Source organism: Leguminivora glycinivorella, chromosome 1 (genome assembly GCF_023078275.1).
Source record: "Leguminivora glycinivorella isolate SPB_JAAS2020 chromosome 1, LegGlyc_1.1, whole genome shotgun sequence".
In the NCBI taxonomy this organism is placed as follows: domain Eukaryota; kingdom Metazoa; phylum Arthropoda; class Insecta; order Lepidoptera; family Tortricidae; genus Leguminivora; species Leguminivora glycinivorella.
Genome location: NC_062971.1, coordinates 11,078,705 through 11,101,389, shown reverse-complemented (window position 1 = coordinate 11,101,389; position 22,685 = coordinate 11,078,705). Strand labels below are relative to the sequence as shown.

The window sequence follows — 22,685 nt, the reverse complement described above, 5'->3', positions numbered from 1 at the left end:
ACTTTCTGTTAATTGATATTTTATATCAACTCAACACGCATGTCAATTTTATTGTTTCTTACTTATTTGTGGCCTTAATGATAGGATACATGAAAACAAAAGAAATATTTACGAGCTTATACCCCTTAGCTCTGTAACCCCTGTTTGTTGACAATTATTTTATAGCCACGAACTGCGTGGGAGGCTAATGCAGCCCCTCGAGATCTGGATGTCGATAATCGACCAGCGGGGCTCGGGCACTTTTCAACCAATTTGGAGGTGCGGCCAAACAGTAATAGAAAACGGGGCGGAAATTGTAGATTTAGTTTTAAATATCACAATTGCAGGCCAAATTTTCGAGCTAAGGAATAACGGACACGATTTTTCTTCATTGTCGTTCGTTTGATTCCATCAGATAAATTTATTCGTGCGGGTAAAAAGTTATTCGATCTAACTTTAATATTATATGAAGAGTTACAACAATTTTATAGTTTATTGTGGGCTGAACTCCAAAGTATAATATATTCATTGAAATTGAAGATTTAACTAATACCTATACATAGACACTAATATGAAGGACAGACGTAAAATTTAGAAGAGTTTCATTATTGTCATTATAGTCATGAGGAGTCATCTTGAATTGAATACCGAAGTAACAAATGTCTCTTGACATTGTTCGTCACGACTTCAAATTCTTACAATAACTGAGTTGAATCACAAAGGTTTTTTATGGCATGTTAATGGTATCAAATTTAAGGATACCTCGCTTGGGCTCTTTTCGTTCTGTAAAACATTAGTATTTAGAGTATTTTAGTGATTACGTGTTTCATTGTGCGGGGCTCGCGTTCCCATTATGTGGCAGGCTCGTTACGAGCGGTGGGCGGCGATAATAACAGGTTGTCGTGCGGATCACGACGCCTAATAGGTTTTATTAATAAAGATTAAGCCATTACTGGTCATTAGGACAAACTTAAATAAACAATGCATGCAACTATTACAGGAACGCGCGCGCGGGGCTCACTAGTTTCCTTTCCTATAATACTTAGCGTGTTGAAGGTAGGCGTGACACTGAACACCCGATAAACATCAAGTGCTAAACCCTTTATGAAAAAAAAAGTTCATTCGGTGAGTAATTACTGTAATTAGGTAGGTATTTTAAATATTCTGCTAATGCTAACTTGGTGAAATTTATCTTAACATTTGTGCTGCATAAATAGTTACGTATTAGAACATCAAAATAATACTGACTATCTCATATTTGCGCAAACAATGTGTGATAAATTTTGGTTTCCCGCTGACGTGAAATCAAAAACTGACTTTGAGTCGTCGGCAACCCGAACCCTCTTTGGAACTTGTACAATGTACACTCCTTTTTGCTGTGTACTTAAAGGGAGTGTACGTTTCTAATGGGGTGACAATGCGCATGTGACACTCTTTGAGTTGCTGGCGTCCATAGGTTACGGTGACCGCTTTCCATCAACGGACGCTTGTTTGCCACCAACGTAGTATTATTTAAAAAAAAAACGTGAAAAGAAAAGGAATATGTTTTAGGACAAGCAAAGGGATTTTTTGTCTGAAAAGTCTTTATACGCAAATTGGTAGCCATTTCAGTGAATTTGTACCTTTATCACATCTAATTACTCTTAAAGTAAAGTACGTGATGTTCATTTCATCACTAATGACAATATTATCTCGAATTAGATACTCATTTTGTTGCGTGCTTATATGTGATGTGTTTATCTCCAAAATCAGTTGAATCCTACCCTGGAGTTGTTACGCACTGTACATCAGAGTAAATGAGTGTTTGATAGCGACATTTACACGCCGGCCATCAGCAGGCGCCCATTAGCAGCCCGAGTAATAGCTGACGCTGCATGCATTGACACTCGGCAGCCTGGGCCGTACCGATGGTCATTATTTCTCCGATTTATACAGACCTAACGACCGAACATTCCACTTTCGCCGTCATGCCCTGCTCCCTGTTGCTTTCTTCTGTCAATCTTCATGGTTACACTTAATTGGTACAATATTGTAACATCTAGCTACGTTGTTTTACTGCATATTCCGTAATCTGATTGATTTGTTTTGACCGTTGTCTAGGGATCGGCACGACTATAATAAATTGATACCTTCACTGATCTCAAGTTGCTTTTGTTAAGTTATAAACAATTTTACCGCCCACATCTATAACTGTTGTCTTTACCGCTCATAAGACGAGTTTACTAACATTGTGAATGTGTCAAAACCCAAACATTTGTACTTGAATATGTTTACCTTGTTGCGTAATGCACGAGTTCATAAACGATCTTCAAATTGTGTCTGCAACTACATGTTAACCCGTTTTGTTTACATTGAGGCGTATCAGTACTGTGTAGACTTTTGAACTTGAAGTAAATAAAACTTGTTTAAAATAAGCGACGGACTCCCGCAGAGCCTTGTGGAGCGTAAATTTCGTCAGTGATCTATCTCAATCACAAAGACCTCCTATCTCATCAGAACAACAACCGAAAGAACAAACAGTTTCACAAACCAATGATTTAAAATCTTGATTTTTTCAACACGATTTCGTCGTGGGAATTCAAAGTTTTTCTAACTCTTAGACATAAAAATAGATTCAGCCTTGACTGTTGTGTTTAATTTCTTTTGAAAGAAGTATGTATTTCGAAAAGTCAAAGGTGATAATGACTTTAATTTACAATTTTCATGATACGCTATCATGAAAATTGTAAATCCAATCCAAATAAGCTGAAGATCTCACACTTATATAGACATTAGGCAATTCGATACGGGTTATTTATTTAGTAGTATTAGTAGCATGCATCCACTAGGTAAGTTTCAGTGGTATAAAATTATATAAATGTTCTTTATTGTACTGATCTTAAAACATGATAGACGACGATGTCTACTAAACACACTTTATAACACCCTAAATTTCAGGCTTTCGTAAAGACCCATTGCCTTTTCCATATTTCCAAACGGAGCGGAAGCTTAAACACTTAAAAAGATCTTCGGAAAAATACCTTTGAAACGTCGGTGTGACAGAGCATGCATCGAATACTCTGGATCTAAAGCTCAGATTGTAAATTGTAAAATAAACTCATAACTATCCACCATCTGTCTTCAAGGAGTAGGTACCTACTAAGACAATTGACAACATTTCATATTTTTGAGTACTACTTTTTATTGTTTGGTTTGAAAGAACTCAATACTAAAAGATACACGTATTTTTTTATTTTTCCAAAAACTGCTATTTTAATGAGAAATTCCCTTTTTATTACTGCTTCGAGCAGAAAGAGCGTAAGTTACAAACGTCAAGACACAGCTTCGTGACGTCACATGTGTTGTTTCATACACCTAAGAAAACGACAAAATCATTCCTAAAAAAAAAGTTTTAACAGTCAGCTTAAACAGTCCGGTATGTCTGACTGTCAAGTGTCACTGTCAACCACTAGTGAATGACTACGAATCATAGCCTAAGCCATGATTTTTTTAATATCTTTGCTACGAACTGTGATAAGTTTCACTGTCAAGTGACATCCCAATATTTGACGTCACTTCCCCTTTAAACTATTTTTAAGATTTTTTATACTAAAAATGCAGAAAAAAAAATTAAAAAAATGATTTATGTGATCTACAAGCGTATATCTCGAAATGGTTTTCGATTTAGGGACATTGAAAATTTTGAAACGTTGTCAATTCGGTTATATCGCAGAGACCCTAACAACATGGAGAAACTTCTGGTGGCGAAAAAGATAAACGGCAGTCTGCCAAGAGGACAAGTCCAAGAGTTGTGACCAGATTATAATGAAAGTTAACAAGCGAAGTCTCGATCATCAGCAATGATTCGGATCCTACGATATACCATATCTTTTAAAAGTATCTATGATCAAAGTCAACATGAACCTATATTAATACCTAGTGTCACACGCTCGAGGCAGGGTGGTTATCGATTCGGTAATGGATGCCCTAGCCTTGACAACGGTTGGAGAAATGTACTTCAGCATATGGCTAACTCACACCATGCGAAGAAAACAAACCTAGAAGTTTTACTATATTAAAAATGTTCCTTTCTACTTGCGCATTTCTTAATACCTTGCGTAGGTAAGTACAACAGTCTCTTGGCACCATATAAAGCGACAGATATGACCTACATGTTTGTAAGAAAAACAAAGAAACCGTAATGTTACAAAAATAAGGCAAATGTCACAATCTCACATGATCGGGCCATAGAAATAGCCGCTAACCCTACAAGGCACTAGAAAGCAAGTCGTGCGCGTTGTCAGATTGCGCGCGACATCAAACCACGCCGTATGCGCAGACGACATTGTGCCATAATTTCAGATCGCACAGACCGAATTCTCAGATTCCTCTAGCCTACTAATAGCTCTTTCTTATCTAGATCAGTTATATATATATTTACGCTCTAATATTCCTTATTCTATTGTAAACTTGTCTCTTAATCAATCGTCTACTTCTGATTCTGCAGAATATTTATTTCTTGAGCTTACCTTATCTCACTCTAAAATTCTTCTCGGCGTCTTTTACTCTCCTTCTCTTCAGGTAAACTATTTTGCTTCTTTGGAAAAGCTTTTAGAAGACCTAATGCCATCCTACGACCACCATATTATTATGGGCGACTTCAACACGTGCTTGCTAAAAAATGATTTTCGTGCTAATTCTCTGAAAGCACTTGTTGAAGCCTGTAATTTGGTTATTCTACCATCTGGTCCCACTCACTACTTTCCAAACTGTTCTCCTTCACTTTTAGATCTAGCCCTGGTTTCCTCTCCTGATCATGTTGCTAACTTTTCCCAAGTTGCGGCGGATGCATTTTCTTATCATAATTTGCTGTTTTTGTCTTATAAAATTCGCCCTCCTAAACTTAAACCGAAAGTTCTATTGCAGCGCAATTTTGGTAAAATGAGTATCGAGAAGCTTCGCGAGGATGCAATGATGGTAGATTGGAGTCCTATCCTGCGGGCTAGTAGTGCAGACGATAAAGTGTCACTTTTTAACTCCGCATTAATTAATCTTTATGATGTCCATGCTCCAATACGCCCAGTGAAGGTTAAGCATGTACCGGCCCCGTGGCTGACTGACGAAATTAGATCTCTGATTACTAAAAAGAACTTAGCAAAATCAAGGTATAAGGGCAACTCAACGGAGAAAAATAAAGCCAAGTACCATGCCCTCCGTAACCGTTGTAGTACAGTTTGCCGTGATGCTCAGAGGCGACATATTCACGGTGCGGTTGAGAATGGTGAGCCAGCCAAGGTCTGGAAATTTTTGAAAACGTTAGGAGTGGGGAAATCTTCACAAAGGCTCAGCAATAATAACCTTGACCTTAACCAACTGAACCAGCACTTCTCAACCTGTTCTTCGTTTACTGGTCCAACTAAAGCCGATACTCTTTCAAATATCTCTAAAATGTCTAATCCCCATTTTCCTTCCTTCTCTCTTGCTCAGTTGACTGAGAATGATGTCAGGAAGACAGTTCTTGCTATCTCTTCCAATGCGGTTGGTGTCGATAGCGTCAGCCGTAAAATGATTATTCCTTTACTTGATATACTTGTTCCTATCATCACTCATATTTTTAACTACTCTATTTCCTCTTGTTCTTTTCCTTCCCTCTGGAAAGATGCAGACGTTATTCCCTTACCCAAAAAATCTAATCCTGCCTCTTTTTCTGACTATCGCCCTATCTCCATCCTCCCATTCCTTTCAAAAGTTCTCGAGCGCCTTGTGCATCACCAACTTACATCCTTTTTAAACAGACACGAGCTTATGAATCCCCTTCAGTCTGGTTTCCGCTCCGGACACAGCACAGTGACGGCTTTAGTTAAAATTACCGATGATGTTCGTGCCGGTATGGATAACCGTAAGCTCACCGTATTGAGCTTGTTAGATTTCAGCAATGCGTTTAACACTGTTGATTTCGATGTTTTACTTGCGTTAATGTCTGCTGTCAACATATCTCCTGCGACTATTAACTGGTTTCATAGTTATTTAGAATGTCGTCGGCAGAGAGTAAAGGTAGACTCTTCCATTTCTTCTTGGTGTAGCACATTGTCCGGCGTTCCGCAGGGCGGTGTGCTCTCCCCTCTTTTATTTTCTATCTTCATTAATCACATAACTACTGATATTTCCTCTTCTTACCACCTTTATGCCGACGACCTCCAAATTTACTCCCAGTGCGTGATTAACGATCTGCCACAGTGTATCGGCTCTATAAACCGGGATTTGGAGCACATTTCCAGTTGGAGCAAACGTCATGGGCTGAAAGTCAATCCATCTAAAACGCAAGCTATAATTTTAGGCAGTTCTCAGCTCATTTCTCGAATTGACTTTCCTAATCTACCCTTCATAGCGTTTGATGGTGTTTCCATTCCATACTCGTACCAGGTAAAGAATCTCGGGATTACATTAGACCGGACACTGTCATGGATACCACAGATAAGTGAGATTGGTAGGAAGATGTTTGCTTCCCTGGGGTCACTACGTAGGCTTCGTAACTTCTTGCCGCTCGCTACCAGAATTGCGCTTGCTCATTCTCTCCTTCTTCCTATATTAGATTATGCGGATATCTGTTACCTTGATCTTTCAGCGGACCAGCTAAATAAACTTGATCGCCTTCAAAATGTCTGCATCAGATTTATATTTGGCTTGCGAAAATATGACCACATTTCTGAATTTCGTACGCAGCTGAAGTGGCTTCCTATTCGCCACCGTCGAAACTCTCACATTCTTGTACTTCTATATAATATTCTTTTTAATCCTTCTTCCCCTCGTTATCTAAAAGAGCGTTTCACTATCTTTCTTCCATTCGGTGTGCCGAAAAACATCTCCTTGCTCCGCCAACTTCTTCCTCCAAATTTTACGTGAACTCTTTCACCTTTCGTGCTGTTCGGTTGTGGAATGCTTTGCCATTAAACATCAGACTTGCTAAATCCCTCCCCGTTTTTAAATCTCTCTTAAAATCTCATTACTTGTCGCTGCCTTAATCTGCCTTTATTTACTTATTAAGTGTAATATATTTATGTATATGTACGTATTTAAGTAGGTATATAGTATTTATATATTATACAGGTATTTATTATTATATATCTTTATGTATGTATTTATGTACTATATTATATATAATACTTTATTCATTGTAATTTATATATATCGGCACTACCCGTTTAATGATCTATTTTCATTGTTTCCTGCTACCTAAAGGTTGTCTGGTAGAGATCGCTTCTTAGCGATAAGACCGCCTGTTGTTACCTAGTTATTAAGCGTGATCCATCTTGTGTATTTTTTTTTTCTGTATGGTGCACAATAAAGAATATATTATTATTATATATAATGGAACCAATTAAAACGAGATGTTCACCAAATGGGTGTAAATGTCGTGTCAATCAAAATAAAATGAAATCTTCCAGCAGAACTATTCGTTTCGAAGAATTCTATGCATATCTAAATCTATCCAAAAGATTTGATCCATGATGTAACATGAGTAACAAAAATAATTATGTTTTGCAATCTATGTCATGACTTCCCATAGATCACCATAAATATCAAGTCAAGATCAGTGCGAGCACTGATTAAATCGCAGTAACAATAGGCTTACGCCATCGTTGACCTGCGACTTAAATAAATGAAATAGGTAGGTATTATTTGTCATAACTGGTTTGATGCAGTATTTAAATAGAAATTCATGAATGAATGATTATATACACCGTGTTTTTATTGAATTCCGTTAACTTCGGCACATGGTTTGGTCCATTATAGGAAACAGAATGGCATAGTTAGTTTTCTTAATTTCGTATTTTTTTTTTCTAATAAAAAACCATATACCTGCGATAGATGTTACTTCAATTGCTGAGAAACGGGCTTTACAATTAACTCACACTAAGTGTCAAAACTATCACATGTCAATCGCATATCGAACACACTAAGCCCGTTTCTTACCAGCAATTGATGTAACATCTATCGCAGGTGTAAGGTTTTTTTTAAGTTAATTTTCTTAATTTCGTATTTTGAAATTAAGAAAATTAACTATGCCATTCTGTTTCCTATATAATGGACCTAACCATATGCCGAAATTAACGGAATTCAATAAAAACACGGTGTATACTATAAAATACTATACATACTAACATGTTTTAAACACACTGCGGACATCGACACCGGCACCTCCTACAAATCATAAAGAAGCGATGCCGACTTGCCGTGTGGACCCTAAGTGCTTTTGCACATTATCCGATCCGATATCGGATGTCGGAAGGACAAAGGCAAAAATCAAAGATAGCGGCTTCAATGTATGGGTATCGATCCTACATCCGATATCGGATCGGATTAATGTGAAAACGCACTAAAGCCACCCTTAGTGTAATAGTTGCCCTAAACAACAATTTTACGGGATATAAACATGCAACCTGAATTAATTTGGAATCATAACAATTTGTTACTCGTATACAGAAATGCTTCCCCGTATTGAATTGCACGTTGTTTAATAAATAAATTTAGTATCTAGCAGACACGTCTGCAATCGATGTTATTAAAATCCAACCATGACTGAATTTTTCAACTTCTAAAAGTTTGGTTTTGTATTTATCGCCAACATAACTGAACCGACAGAAAACAGCGGAAATTTTCCACAATCTCACAAGGAATCTCACCATTTTTTACCCCATCAAGAGCTGTGATGTGATCGCTTTCGTTTTCCCGCCAAGCCCCCCTGCACTGGGCCATTCATTGTCCAAATGCCCATCATCCAGAGTAACCTAGTCACAGAAATAAAGATCTCAAAGCTGCAAAAAAGTTGAACGTCACACTAGTATTTGGGCACCACACCATCCTATTATAACATTCCTCAAATTGTATATATTAGCTCGTAGGAGATATGAAAGATTAGCCATATCAAGTTAAGGGGATTTCAAAGTATCATGTGGTGTTGTCACGCACGCGGGCTTGCCCAGCGAGCGTACGCAAATTTCACGCTGCGGGGGGCACGCACTCTTTATTCACGCGCGTTATATTCGTGATAGGTTAATAATCAGAACGGCTAGGATATGCTTAACCTTCTTGCTTGTCGCAGCGGGACCCATGCGTAATAGTTTTAACAAATAATATTTCAATTACAGTCAGTCACTTTGCGAGTAACTTATAATTATATAAATAACTTAAAGTAGTGAAATGAATAAAAGATAAATAAATACATTTTGTAAGTGAACATTAAAATTAAAATTAAATTAAGTTTGAACCTTGTTTTGCCGTACCTCTCGCCTGAAACACAGGGTTTCCCTAGTTCGGGCAAATGTAAATCATCGATAATTTTAAGTATTTGTTGGATGTAATGTAAATATGCAATACTTGTTTTCAATAAAAATTATGTTTATGTTTATGTTTAAAAAAAAAAAAAAAAAACTCACATAACTTCCCATAGGGGGACACAAGCAAGGAAGGATTGATAACTACAGGTCCTAACAAAATGATATAAAATGTTTAGGAAATATCCTTTGTTATTAAAATTGTAATTGAAAACTTAATTACCGTTGTGGCCTTAATAAAAACTTTAGCCGCCCAAACACAGCCCAAAACATTGTAAGGTGTGTTTAGTCATGCGTAGGCTCAGTATCATCATTGTTACAACATTTTTATTAGTATTTACCCTAAACAATTGAATTAGTTATTAGGCAAGAACCATTAGCTCGGTTACCTAATTATCCATCGATAAACCCTTGTCCTTGGGAAGAGATAAGCTTCAATCAAGCTCGTGGATTCATTAACGCAGGGTCGGTGTCAATTTTAATGGCGTCGCTATTATGTCGTCAGCATCCATTGATATCGTTGTGCAATCTAGTTTCAATAGATTATAGGGGCTTTCAATCTGTAGCACTATCGATAACGTGTTAGATTTTGAGACCTCCGGTGTAATTTGCAGGAACAGTATCGTATAAAACTTAGCACTTATTCTTACGCCGTGTCTTGCGTGGGCGACGGTCGCGCGACCGTCGCCGTCGCCTCTTATACTTCCATATCGATAAGGTTTGATTTCTTATGCGTCGCATCGCCGTCGCGCGACCATCGCGCGACCGTCGCCCACGCAAGCCACGGCGTTATAGTCATATAATATAGGACAATAGGTAACTGATTTCAATCTTTCATTTTATTTATTTATTACGTATTCACTTAGTCTCTACATCATTTATTTACAGTATTTACTATTATAATGGATCATTCGATCGCATTAATGTGCGTTAGGTTCACATAATTAATATTCGTTTGGCAAGTTCGATAACCTCGTGGAATTCGTTAGCAAATCAGATCATCCGCAAAAAACTTTTGAGTTCAGTAGAGCTCGATAAATTAGATTGGCATAAATTATTTTGTATGAGGTACTTACTGCTTTTTATAAGTTATTGTAACTGATTAATATTTAATTATTTTTGATAATTAACCCTCAGTAATCTATAGGTATCATAATAAGTCGACTGATTGAAAGAACAATGAAAATACATGAATTTAAAAAACTAGTAGACTAGACTGTCAAATCAAATATTGCCTCTGAGACTTATTATTTATTGTTTGTCTTACCATATCTCGGGACCATGGGGTCCCGGACTTTTGGGAGGCATGTGTGGGGCCGAAGCCAACAGCACAGAGGCCCTTTTAGACACTTTAATCTAAAGGCAAGGGATACACGTGGCGGATACCATCCCCGAGCGCACAATATGATACATCCGGAGATGGTCCCCGCCAGGTGTAAAGACTATTTCAGTGCAGCACTTTTGTGCTGCGATGGGAACTAAGGTCATAGGCTATTGATGTGCAAGTTGGATGGACTGGATAATGGTCTATGGGGGGAGACTATCGGACACCTGGCATGACAACTAGTCTCAGGATTGTAAAAGACAGGCGGTGACTCGCCAACTCATTGAGTGGGCCCTGCAAAACGGCCGCACGCACGGTGCGACAACAGAGCAACACTTGAAGAGTGGCTGAAAGGTTGTCGAGAGGTGAGACTGCGGTAGCCAGATCCCGGTGGTCCGTTCAGCAGGCCGCCGGCGTTATGACATTTTACACTTCCAACCTGGAGCATAGGTCCCGCTCTTGCGAATCCACTCTGGCCGGCCGGTTAAGGCAAGCGCAGAGGCGAGGGCTAGATGGAAGTGCCCTCTGGAATAGGGGTCCGCGGTGTCGCCACTCACCGTCAGCTCGCCACAAGCTGCCCCGCGGGGTATTTATTGTTATTATTACGATGTGCTGGCTTCGGTTCTGTGTACGTCTCTCAAAGGTCGGAAATACCGAGATGGGAAAGACATCTCAGTCTAACGCACAAAACATATTAACTCCAAATATTTATACAACAAAGCATCGTTTTACAGGCCTCTGTAGTGTACATAATAGCGTGCGTAGCAGTGGCGGGGCGTGAAAATTTTCGTTGGTAAAGCCGGAGGGGTTTTGGCATCTGTTTTGAATGGACTTATACAGATACTAGAGAATTTTAGGGAACCCGTTGGGAATCGAGTTGTATCGACGCTCCGCCACTGGTGCGTAGGTACATAGATGGGCCACAATCCGTCCGAGTTTTTCAGAATTTGTCCTCACTTGGAAGTTTCAAAAGCTGAGCTATGCCATATATCAGGGTTCAAATAAAAACAAATTAAACGAATCCACGGTAACCGGGACGGGTGGTTAAAACCAAAGATAGGCATATTCGACAACAACGTATAGGGTACAATCTGCAATTATTTTTTTCAGAAAATTGCACCTTACCCACAACGTACAAGGTGCTATCTGCTACAAAAAGATATTGCAGACTTCGCCTTGTACGTTGTTGTCGTCGATATGTAACCTTATAAAAGATAAATGAAGTTTAAGAAAAAAACGTAGGAAACATCAAGAAAAAGGTTAGGGCCGTTCAGATGGCGTGGCGTCACACCTTTGGTTGACGCTCGACTAGATAGCGCTCATATCAATATTTGTCAAATACATATCAAGTAAATTAAAGGCTATGACCACAATGGATAATATCTTCGAAACTAAAGTTCAAATGTTTTGATCTTTTGACATGCAACCTGAATTAATAAAAATGTTGTATATTATACAGTATACTTGATTATCAAACCACCGGGATTTAAAATGCAAGCAGCTTTATCAAAAACGGCAAGGTAAGCAATGGCAACATTGACAACCCTACTCAGTAATGCACACAACTCTAGGCGGACAGCGATCAGTGATCGCGGTGACTCAACACATGCGTTGATTGCTTACGAAGGTGCATCTTTTGTTAGCCGCCATTGCCGTGTAATTAGCCGGCCATCTCTTTGTTTTTAGATGGTTGGCTAATCTTCTGAGTATTGAGAATTCATCGATGACTTAAGTGATCTTATCAACGTTAGATATACGTTGTGAGTTAAAAGATTAAGATGACCGTGGCCAATATTCAGATAGCGAAGTGACGAACCTACCTTTCAATATTATGGTATCCAACTTTTCAAGATTAATCTGATAATAAATCAAAACAATAAATGATAAGCGATCATTGATCAGGTTTTTTACAGATCAAATAGTATTATTAGTTGCATGTCAAACATATAAGTATTAATGTGTACTAGCCCAACATTAAAATCAATAATTAGGCATTACCTGCCGGTTTGCTTGAAATTGGAATGTACTCCATTACGTCAACAATGCACTTTGCACTTGCGAGACCTAACTATAATGGACTACCGATCCATTCGAATGATACAAATAACAAACACTGAACGACAGTTTCGCCGGCGCTCTCAACGTTTCCGTAGTGTAGCGGTTATCACGTGTGCTTCACACGCACAAGGCCCCCGGTTCGATCCCGGGCGGAAACAGTTCTTTTTTTATATTTTAAATTTTAGTCCACAAGAAACATTAATGGAGCACTTATTTTAACGAATGTTTGGGCTACTGCAAAATAATTTTAATATTTTTATCTAAAGATTTTCTTCCAAATCCATATTGCGTTGCTAACGATAATTTATTTGTTGGACTGACTTGTGGTTGTGATACCAAAAGGCATAGAGACTAGACCTGATTATAGTGACTAGTCACTGGAGTATTAAAATAAGGCTTGGAAATGTTTCTGTCCCAGTCATTAAATATTTTTATCTAAAGATTTTCTTCCAAATCCATATTGCGTTGCTAACGATAATTTATTTGTTGGACTGACTTGTGGTTGTGATACCAAAAGGCATAGAGACTAGACCTGATTATAGTGACTAGTCACTGGAGTATTAAAATAAGGCTTGGAAATGTTTCTGTCCCAGTCATTAATTTTCGCGATCTGCGCAAGCATTTGCAAAGTAAATGTCCGCTTGTTTATAGGGAATGGGAAATGGTATAAACGTTCTAGAGCAGCGATAATGACGCGGAAGAACGTTGACAATGTGAGTCCAAACAACTGGAAAAGGCGGTAATTAAAGTTAGAAAGTGTACCAACCTGGTACAGCACAGGATCGGATAATTTATATAAATTGGCCACGGCGCCGTTGCATTTGTGCAGGTTGATTTTGTGGTGTTATTGTTTACAATCGGAGTAATTGGACTGTAATTATCAAAATTGGATTTGTAGTCAACACAGTCTTAGAAGACTTCTCCTGTCAATTGTAACTTAATACTTACTCATGTTTTTTGTGTTCTAATTGTAATCTGTAATATATTTGGAATCATAAACACGTTCGTGTACCTACCTACATGCAATTATTTTATTACTTAATACATGAGCTAACTTTTACTTTTCATTATTACCTAAACGGAAACTTATCTTTTGAGGTGTATATCATTAACAAAATTAAAAAGCACAATCATTTTGAGCGTTGGAGGCAATAACGGCGGAAGCACAATACCGAGAACTGGGTGCAATTATAATTAAGGCTTATTGCGATATACGAGTATAGTGAAAAACACCAAAAGCGTAAACGATATCGGATGTAAACAAAGTTTTTTTTATTATAAATAAATTAAACTGGATCTATATACCCCGTCCTGGTTACCAATTTGTCTGGGCTACTTTCATCTAATTTGAAAAATACATAATACCGCTGGGACGTAGCTGACTAACAAAACGAGTGGCAATTCAAATATGTTACAAATTTTCCAATAAAGTCGGATAGATAGGATTAGCATTTATTTATAACACTACCGTCAAAACCACACCCAGAACGAAAATCCAAAGAATTTCTCCCATTTGACCTAACTACTGTCAGAAGCAACAGTCAGAGAGGGTTCTTTTTTTCTATATAAATATTTACAACATATATGTAGTTATAGTAAACCTAGTAAAGTATACCTTATACTGCCACGTATCATATCCGATACCTGCATTATCTGATGCGTTTTTTTATTGCCAGTATTATCGCCTTCCGGTCCAGTACTATCGCTTGGAAAGCCGGCACGTGTGAGGTGCTTCATCAAAACACGACAGACTATTTCCGGAACTACTTGCCGTATGCAAGAAAGGCAGTTGGTTTTTTATGGCAAGAGTGCTTTAAGATTTCGTTTATGGCAGAAGCAAATAAAGTTTTACAGGTTTGTTTAGTAGCGGGCATAAATAAGGCTAATGGAGTAAGTAACACACGGATGTAGGTAAGCACATAAAAAGCGTTATAACGATGTCACATATTTGATGGGCTGTTTGGCATCTATAACTGGATAACAGGACAATACGAGTAAGTACAAAGGAAAAGATTGGTTTTTCACCACTCACCGCTTCACTGTCGCCCCGTGATGGGGTAGTATAAAATGTATATACTTTTTTTAGGTAAGTATATCATGTTGTATCCATCACTTAGTTTATTTATGTCACAGCAAAGTACTTTACTTTAGTACCTATCCAAGCTTTTTTTCCATTATTACCGTGACTGTCACTCACAACTGTCACTATTTTTCTACTTTACTTAAGCTGCCAGTGCCTACTTTGTTCCAGTTAAATTAATATAGTTTTAATACTAATGTCTTTCACAATACCAGAGTACCAATTTATTATAGTAGTAGTAATCAATTAGGTCTTTGCTGGCACTAACTAAAAGTATAGTATTTCTGTTTCTTTGGAATGAAAAAAAAACAACTTTCAGGGTGTGCTTGTGTAGGTAGATAGAATATACCCATTTTAAAAATTACTATTTATTAATTACCTAAATGCAAAAACATTAAAAAAAAATAACAGAGAACAGGTTTGCGTGTCGAAACATGGTGCATACAGCTAAGTAGCTGATTTCCACGCATATTTCATTCCCGAAGGAAGGGCGGTGTCAGACTGTCAGTTCTAATTCCTCATAGCACAGCACACCAACTGCCTACCAGCGGATTATCGGGCGTCGACCGCGCCCTAAGCTTTCCTATCCTATGACGAAATTACAACTTTATTTACGATATTGTCGAATTATATATGCTTTTGAAATATTTAATTTATAATAAGTCATTGTTTCGAAAAATTCATCAGATGACATTGGAAAATTATAAAGAGTATTTTCCTCCCTGTTAGGAGGGAGTGAAGTGGCACTTTTCTGTTCAAGAACTTTATGTTGCCGCTGTTGCCAGTACCCAAAGTGTCTGCATTTAATCATAGCTGGGCACCGTTAATCAAATAGTTAACTTCGATAATCGTTTAATCGTTAAAGCGATACATTTCGGTAGATTTAACGGAAGTTAAAGTTAATCGATAATCCGTTAACACGTCATAAAAATAGGACTTCACTGTAGGTATTATGTATTTGTATTTACTAAGTATCCACCAAAAACCATTAAAACCTGTGACGCCAATCGGTAAAAAACCGAAATGTAATAATTACGGTCTCTTCGGGCTTTTACCGCCGTTGGTTGGCTAAATCCTAGGTTTTACTTCGGATTGGTAATTATTGGGTCATTCATGCGGTCGCGATCGTGGTGCGTCGGTTCTTCAGATTGAGATTTGAGACGACAACTCGATGCTGTGGGCCACGATAACTTGGTAGAGTAATCTAAGGCCCGCCGGACTCTAACTCGATGCGTCGGTTGCGCGATTTGTCTGTCATGCCTGATGATTGCACTCTATTCCCAGGTTAGTGATCGATCTAGCACGTCTTATAAGATTTAGAAGATCTCGAATAAGTGATCCAAAGTCGCCAATTGGTCTTTAGACTGTTTATAACCGACGGATCTGCTTTTACCGATAGGGTAGACCGGGGACAATAGAAACACGTTACGATTGAAACAAGTCAAATTTCTCTAAAACTACAATACCTACGTGGAATACGCAATACTCACGATACGAGGTCGACCATTTTGCAAGTTTGAACCAATAACGATCGGGCACGCGAGTGACGTGGCACACGGAGAAAAAAGTCTCGTCCATGATACCTGAATAGTGTAATCTGAACGAGAAAATCTAGTAAATTCTGGGACAATTGTTCACATAGTATAAATAACTAAACTAGTCTGTTTAAATGCGTTGAGCTTAGTGAACTAGTTATCTTGTAATTGCTACACATTAAAATAGCGTGTATTACTAGAATATTTAGTAATCATAACACGTGGACCGTACAAATAAATAATATTTTCTTGCAGAGCTTAATAAATGAAATGTGACCTTGACAATATATTCTTGTAAAGGTAATATATACATTACGTATCATAAAATAAAAATATTGTAAGGGTCACACAGTCAAATTGTGTGTATTACTAGATTATTCAGTATTTATAACAAATGGAGTGTCTAAATAAACAAAATAATGTAAACTCCACAAGAAATTCTTGTAAAGGTTATAAAACTTTAGTTAGGCCAATAATAGGTATCGTTAAGAATACAAGTCATCTGATATATATTACATTCTCTTCATTTATGTAAACTTCATTAAATGATTGATAGAACAAGAAAGTTAGTTACAGCAACTGCTTTTTTGGTACTCTCTAATAAATATACAATTGCGTTAACGTGTTATATTTTTATCGGTACCTATGAATTTGTCTGTGCACTGTATAGACAACTAACATTTCTTGTAAATGTAAAAAAAGGTTTGTTGTCTATACAAGGTGGTTCAGTAGGATTAAAGGCCGAGCCACGCCAGATACGTGTACGTAGACGTGTGCGTGGCGTGCGCGCTGTAAAGTACGAATCTTCAAAAGAGATGATACACCGCTAGACACACACGGGAAACACGTCACACAAGCGGTGTAATCTCTAATGAGGATTCGTCATTTACACCGCGTACGCTACGCGCACGTCTACGTACACGTATCTGGCGTGGCTCAGCCTTTAATCCTACTGTACCACCTTGTATAGACAACAAACCTTTTCTTACATTTACAAGAAATGTTAGTTGTCTATACAGTGCACAGACAAATTCATAGGTACCTACCGATAAAAATGCAGGTTGCTAGGACCAGTTCCAAGAGACAGAAGCCTAGAGTTGAAACTGGGATCCGGAAACCTGGGTCACCCAGCATATGGAATGGATGCTATGAGCGGTGAAAATTGGTGAATCTGAAAGTAAATAAAATAATTATATAATTTGTTAAAAAATATATTTCAACGATCCTTAGTGCAAGACTTTGTTCATATATTCGTCAGTGTTAATAGAACCGTCCTTCATTTCGTCCAAAATTTATATTTTGCAGAATTTTTCCACTTTTGTTCCACAGTATGGCATGGGTCACAGGAAACTTGCAACCATTGTAAATCATCTGAAAAAGACATTAAAATTTCTATGAATAAATTTTACATTAAGTAATATTCTACGTCCACTTCAGATATATATAAAGACTGTCCACGATAAAAAGTGGTCATATATAACATGGTAAATCTTGAGAATAATGAGAATTTATAAGCAGCATGTTTGTCAAATAATTTGTAGATATCAAACTACATTATAAAAATACAAACAAATTATAAACTTTAGGTGGCCTATGAATTTTAGCAGTATGTATCTCATGATAACAATATTTTTTTGTACAGTGTCTTCTTGCAGTCTTTAAGTACAACAGTTTTAATGACAAAAATATTTTTTTAATGTTTAATTATAATAGCCAAAATATACCCTATTACATACTGATTTTACGATAGTAATAATTTTTCTGATTGTAATCAGATTAAGAAAGTACTGAGATTTTCTAACTTTGCTGAATTCGAATTTTTGACACTTTTTGGCTCTCCATAAAAAAACAACTGTCAGTGCTTGGAGTAGAAAGTCTTCCTGACTACCAAAAGTCGAAATGAGTTTCAAAAAGATTTTTTTTGTCTGCTAAGATGTCATTCTAATGTGTGTAAAACAGCTTATAAAAATATAAGTATTTATAAAATTGTGCCAGGAAGCGTGTGAAGTTTGTTAAAAAACACTGTACAAGAAATGAAATGCTTGATGGTATACATTCGGCGAAACCTCAGACACACTAAAGCATTATAAGGAATAGCTTTAATTATTATATAGTTTTATGTATACAGATTTATCAAAATATAATATTGCTTCAAAATGTGCATTCAGGAAGAAAGATTTATCATGTTATGTATGACCACTTTTTATCGTGGACAGTCCTTATTAGTTCAGTATTTAGATTTTGCCCACGTAATGTCGTATGAATTTGTATGCAATGTAAAATGAATACAACATTAAATGCCTTTTTACTCACCATTCTAATTATCTACTAAGTTCTACATGTACGGTATGTGACTCACCTGCTTTTGCCAACTCTGCCATCTCCCATCCTTGCAAGAGTTTTTGCACATCTTCATCCATTTCCTAAAATGGAAACTACCAAACGAATGGATAATACGTAGTGAGTACGTTTAACGATAAATAATATAACCTATTGCGATCCGCGTCCACGCGTGATCTCTCATGACACGTAAATGGCCGCCGACCACGCCGCAAAACATTGCGTTTCGTTACACAAGCAAAACATTTATTTATGCGGACAATATTTTTGTTATAACAATTATTTTTCGGTGTATATTACGAGAATATCATTGTTATTTTTTACAAGAGGCGCAAAGTAAAATCAACTATACTGCTATAGCATTCACTAAGATATACAATGGTACTTAAACATGGCGTTTCGTTACAAAAACGAAACACATATTTATACTAACTAAATACTTTTTCAACAGAACTATTTGTTCACCAGTATACATTACGAGAATATTATTGTCATTATTTACAAGAGCTGCAAAGTAATACTAACTTATAAAACAGTCATATCAACTATACTGCGATGGCATTCGCTACGATACAAATAATAGAGTTGACAGCGATGCGTACATATTTATACAAACTTAATATTTTTAAATATAACTCTTCGTTGAGTTTACATTACAAGAATATTCTTTTTATTTCTTTACGAGAACTACAAAGTAATGGCAACGTATAAAAAAGTTACAGGAAGTATACTGTGATAGTAACCGCTAAGATTAAGATTGTAAAGATAATTTTTATTTTTTTGGCATTACAAGAAGCTTCTTGTTAATAGAATTATCGTAACCTTTATTCTATTAGTTGTAAATAAAACTAGAGTTCTCGTATATGTAATTCAAACAGAACTGTTTAGTGCATATTAATGTTTGCTTAGTTCTATTGAATTCAAAATATAGTAAACGTAACAATACAGTTGTTTTTATTACGAGATTGTAGTATCAGTTACGATAAATCTATTTTACTAAACGTTCTGGTAGTATTGTTAAAATATTTTTTTTCCGTGCAGTGACAGGGAGCCGATGAAAATTTTCGACCAAAAAAGTAACTATTGGTGCTTTCGTATATTTTTGTCTAATTTTGTGTACCCGTGTAGTATGAAAATTTTAATTCGCTAAGTGATATGAGTGTGGATTCTATAATATTTTAAGTGCCATGAAACAGTGATGGAGTGTCATTAATTGGTAAATAATTGACTTTGAAATCAAACATGTGTTGTGGTGATAATAGAAACAACGTCCTTGTGGACGATTGAAACGTTTCAAATGTCCCTGTGTTTTAATCGTCCCCACAAGTAACCAACTATCAATGCAATCGGGTTCTGTTTTTTGTAAGTATAACGACGTGCAAATTCCACGAATGAAAGTAGCAATATCTACGTTTAACTCTGGCCTGACAAAAGAAGAATGTGACCAACAGATCTTCAAAAATGTCTACATACACTGCACACCGTTGTTCTACGGACTGGTTATGATTGAAACAAGGTTATAATTGAAACACCCACTTTTGTATGAAACACATTAATATTTTTTTATGACTATTCCATAGAATTATATCTTACTGTTTCATAATAACCAAAATGTTAAATTTATATGTAAGAAGTTACCGAAACAAAGAATATTAAAAGTCAAGTATTTCTTTTTTTACATACGTTTCTTATGTCAAGATATTGAAAGAATCTTCAGGCGCTGATATTTATTGTATAGTGTCTTCTACAAAAGTGATCTTTTGGTGGTCTGTTTTTGTAACACGGCAGTCATTAATAAAGATATGAATAAAAACATTTCTTTATTTTTCCCAAATTTATAAGGGGTGTTTCAAATGACCTCGCATAGTGTTTCAATTGACAACCATATGGGGTCAATTGAACCACTCTCCCGCTTCCTCTTTAATTTCATAATACAAGATAACCATGGGCAACATACCTTTAAAACTAATTTTGTTTAAAAGCCAAATAAATTTCCTTCTTAAAAATAACTTTCTTATCTTCCTAACTATTCAAATTAAAATGCTACAAGCGATTAAGTATAAATTGTTTCAGTTGTCCCCGGTCTACCCTAAATCCTAGGTTTTGCCGTACTACGGGCTTTTACAGTAGCTGCAGGACAAGGTATTCGCGGCGCAGCGAGCCGCTTGGGGTGCTGGATTAACGATTAACGGACTCGATGAAATTTAACGGAAGTTAACGAATCCGTTAACATTTTTTAAAGTTAACTTAAAAGTTAATCCGTTAACCGAAATGTTAACTTCGTTAATTAACGATTAACGGATTAACGAGTTAATGCCCAGCTATGCATTTAATATAATATATTTAAAAAGTGTTTTAAGTGCCATAATTAGGGATTATTCATAATTTGGGATTTCCTCATAGGTGATGTGAAAAGCAGTATGTGGCACATGGTAGCAAAATGATTTTCGATTTGGGCGATAACACTTGAACCCCTCATTACGCTTTGGATTCTATTTTAGAATCCCTTGTTATGCTCAGTATTCAATTACAGAATTCAATTTACACCCTCGCTGTAACTTTGCTTCCTTGTAGCACAATCTACTCTTTGGTCTTGTCTGTACTATTTGGTTTGGTTTGCATCTGATGATGAAGACAGAAGGTGGTCACAGGCCAAGTGAACTCTGTGAAAACTCATAAAAATAATGATTAGATTTTTTAGAATTCTCTCAAGAAGTAATCATTGCCTAAGTACAGTAATTTATAAAAGCTTGTATTATCAAGCATTTATTTCCATAACTTTTATATTATTTACTGATAATGGCTAATTGGCTATAACATTCTTCTCTACTAAAGAAAGCTGGTTCATTTAAAAAATGTGGCTGGATGCATATTAGTTGAGTTTGTCTTGTGGCAGCACTTACATTAACTAATTAAAATAGAACCAAGTTACAAATATTATATTTCTATTTTTACCGCCTTATTCATAAACATTCACTAAAGTTATCAAGCTGATAAAGTTTGTTTGGTTTGTCCCTTCCGACATATTGGTGTGATAGAAAGGGACAAACAAATTTATCAGCTTAATAACCTTAGTGAATGTTTATGAATAAGGAGGTTAGGATATAAAGGAATATCTGTGCTCATCACAATAAAATGTTTGCATCGGAATTTGAAGACAGGACTGTGGCTTAGCAGGTTAGCAGTTAAAGTCACTAACCACTAGGCCTGAGCAGTCTTCTATCTATACTATGAATAACTTATTATCTACTCATGGTTATGCAGTCACCTTTACATACCTATATTAAAGTAGCCAAAATTATTAAAAATATCTCAGAAAAGTCAGAAACATAGACTTAACTTTGATATATGAAAAATAGAGACTTTGTTCACGCATTTGTGAACACCTTGGCCTACTTCAATATATCTAAGATTGACTGTACAAAATGATGCTACTCTATGTACCTAACTACAATGGTAACAACTTATATGTACTAATAGCTTATAATCCTCTGATTGACATTGTGTAGAACTTATTAAGAACTGAAACAATTTATTTATGATAGTTTGACAAGTATTTGTCAGTGCAGCATAAGCAGAGGGAGACCAAGTTTAATTAAAAACAGATTTACTCTGCAAGCAATTGTCTGTTAATTGTGAATAAGTCAATCAATTTTATCGTGAATGCTTTTCAAAAACATACTCAGTTGGCCTACAGAAATATGGCTAGAAAAAGGAATTAAGTTTATTATTTATAGTGTTAACCCTTTATAAGGCACCCGTCTCAAAAAAGACCACCCTGTAAAATAATCTTTTTGTATTTTTTCTACACACACACCCTACTACACGCACACAATTTTTAGGATTGGAGGATGGTGATGTGGTTTGAAATTTGAATTCATTTTTTGAGTCTTGCCCGTTAAAGGAGAGGATAGTCTGGGTAGGTCTGGATGCAAGCGGCAGGAAGTTAGGATCCAAGGAGTTTCTTATCTTATCAGACTTGATTTGCTGGCATTCTGAAAGAGGTTTAACTTAGGTAAATATTGGCCTATGTTTATTCATATTTTAAATACTTT

At 36.5% G+C, this 22,685-nt stretch overlaps 1 protein-coding gene and 1 non-coding gene across 2 annotated transcripts in view; one reads left to right on the top strand and one right to left on the bottom strand.

The window, feature by feature from the left end:
* The window catches only part of LOC125229228, a 356,537-nt gene that overhangs the window by 332,995 nt on the left and 857 nt on the right, over window positions 1-22,685 (bottom strand). The window lies entirely within an intron of this gene.
* Window positions 12,761-12,833, top strand: Trnav-cac. Its single transcript has one exon. It is a non-coding gene; the product is annotated as a tRNA-Val (tRNA).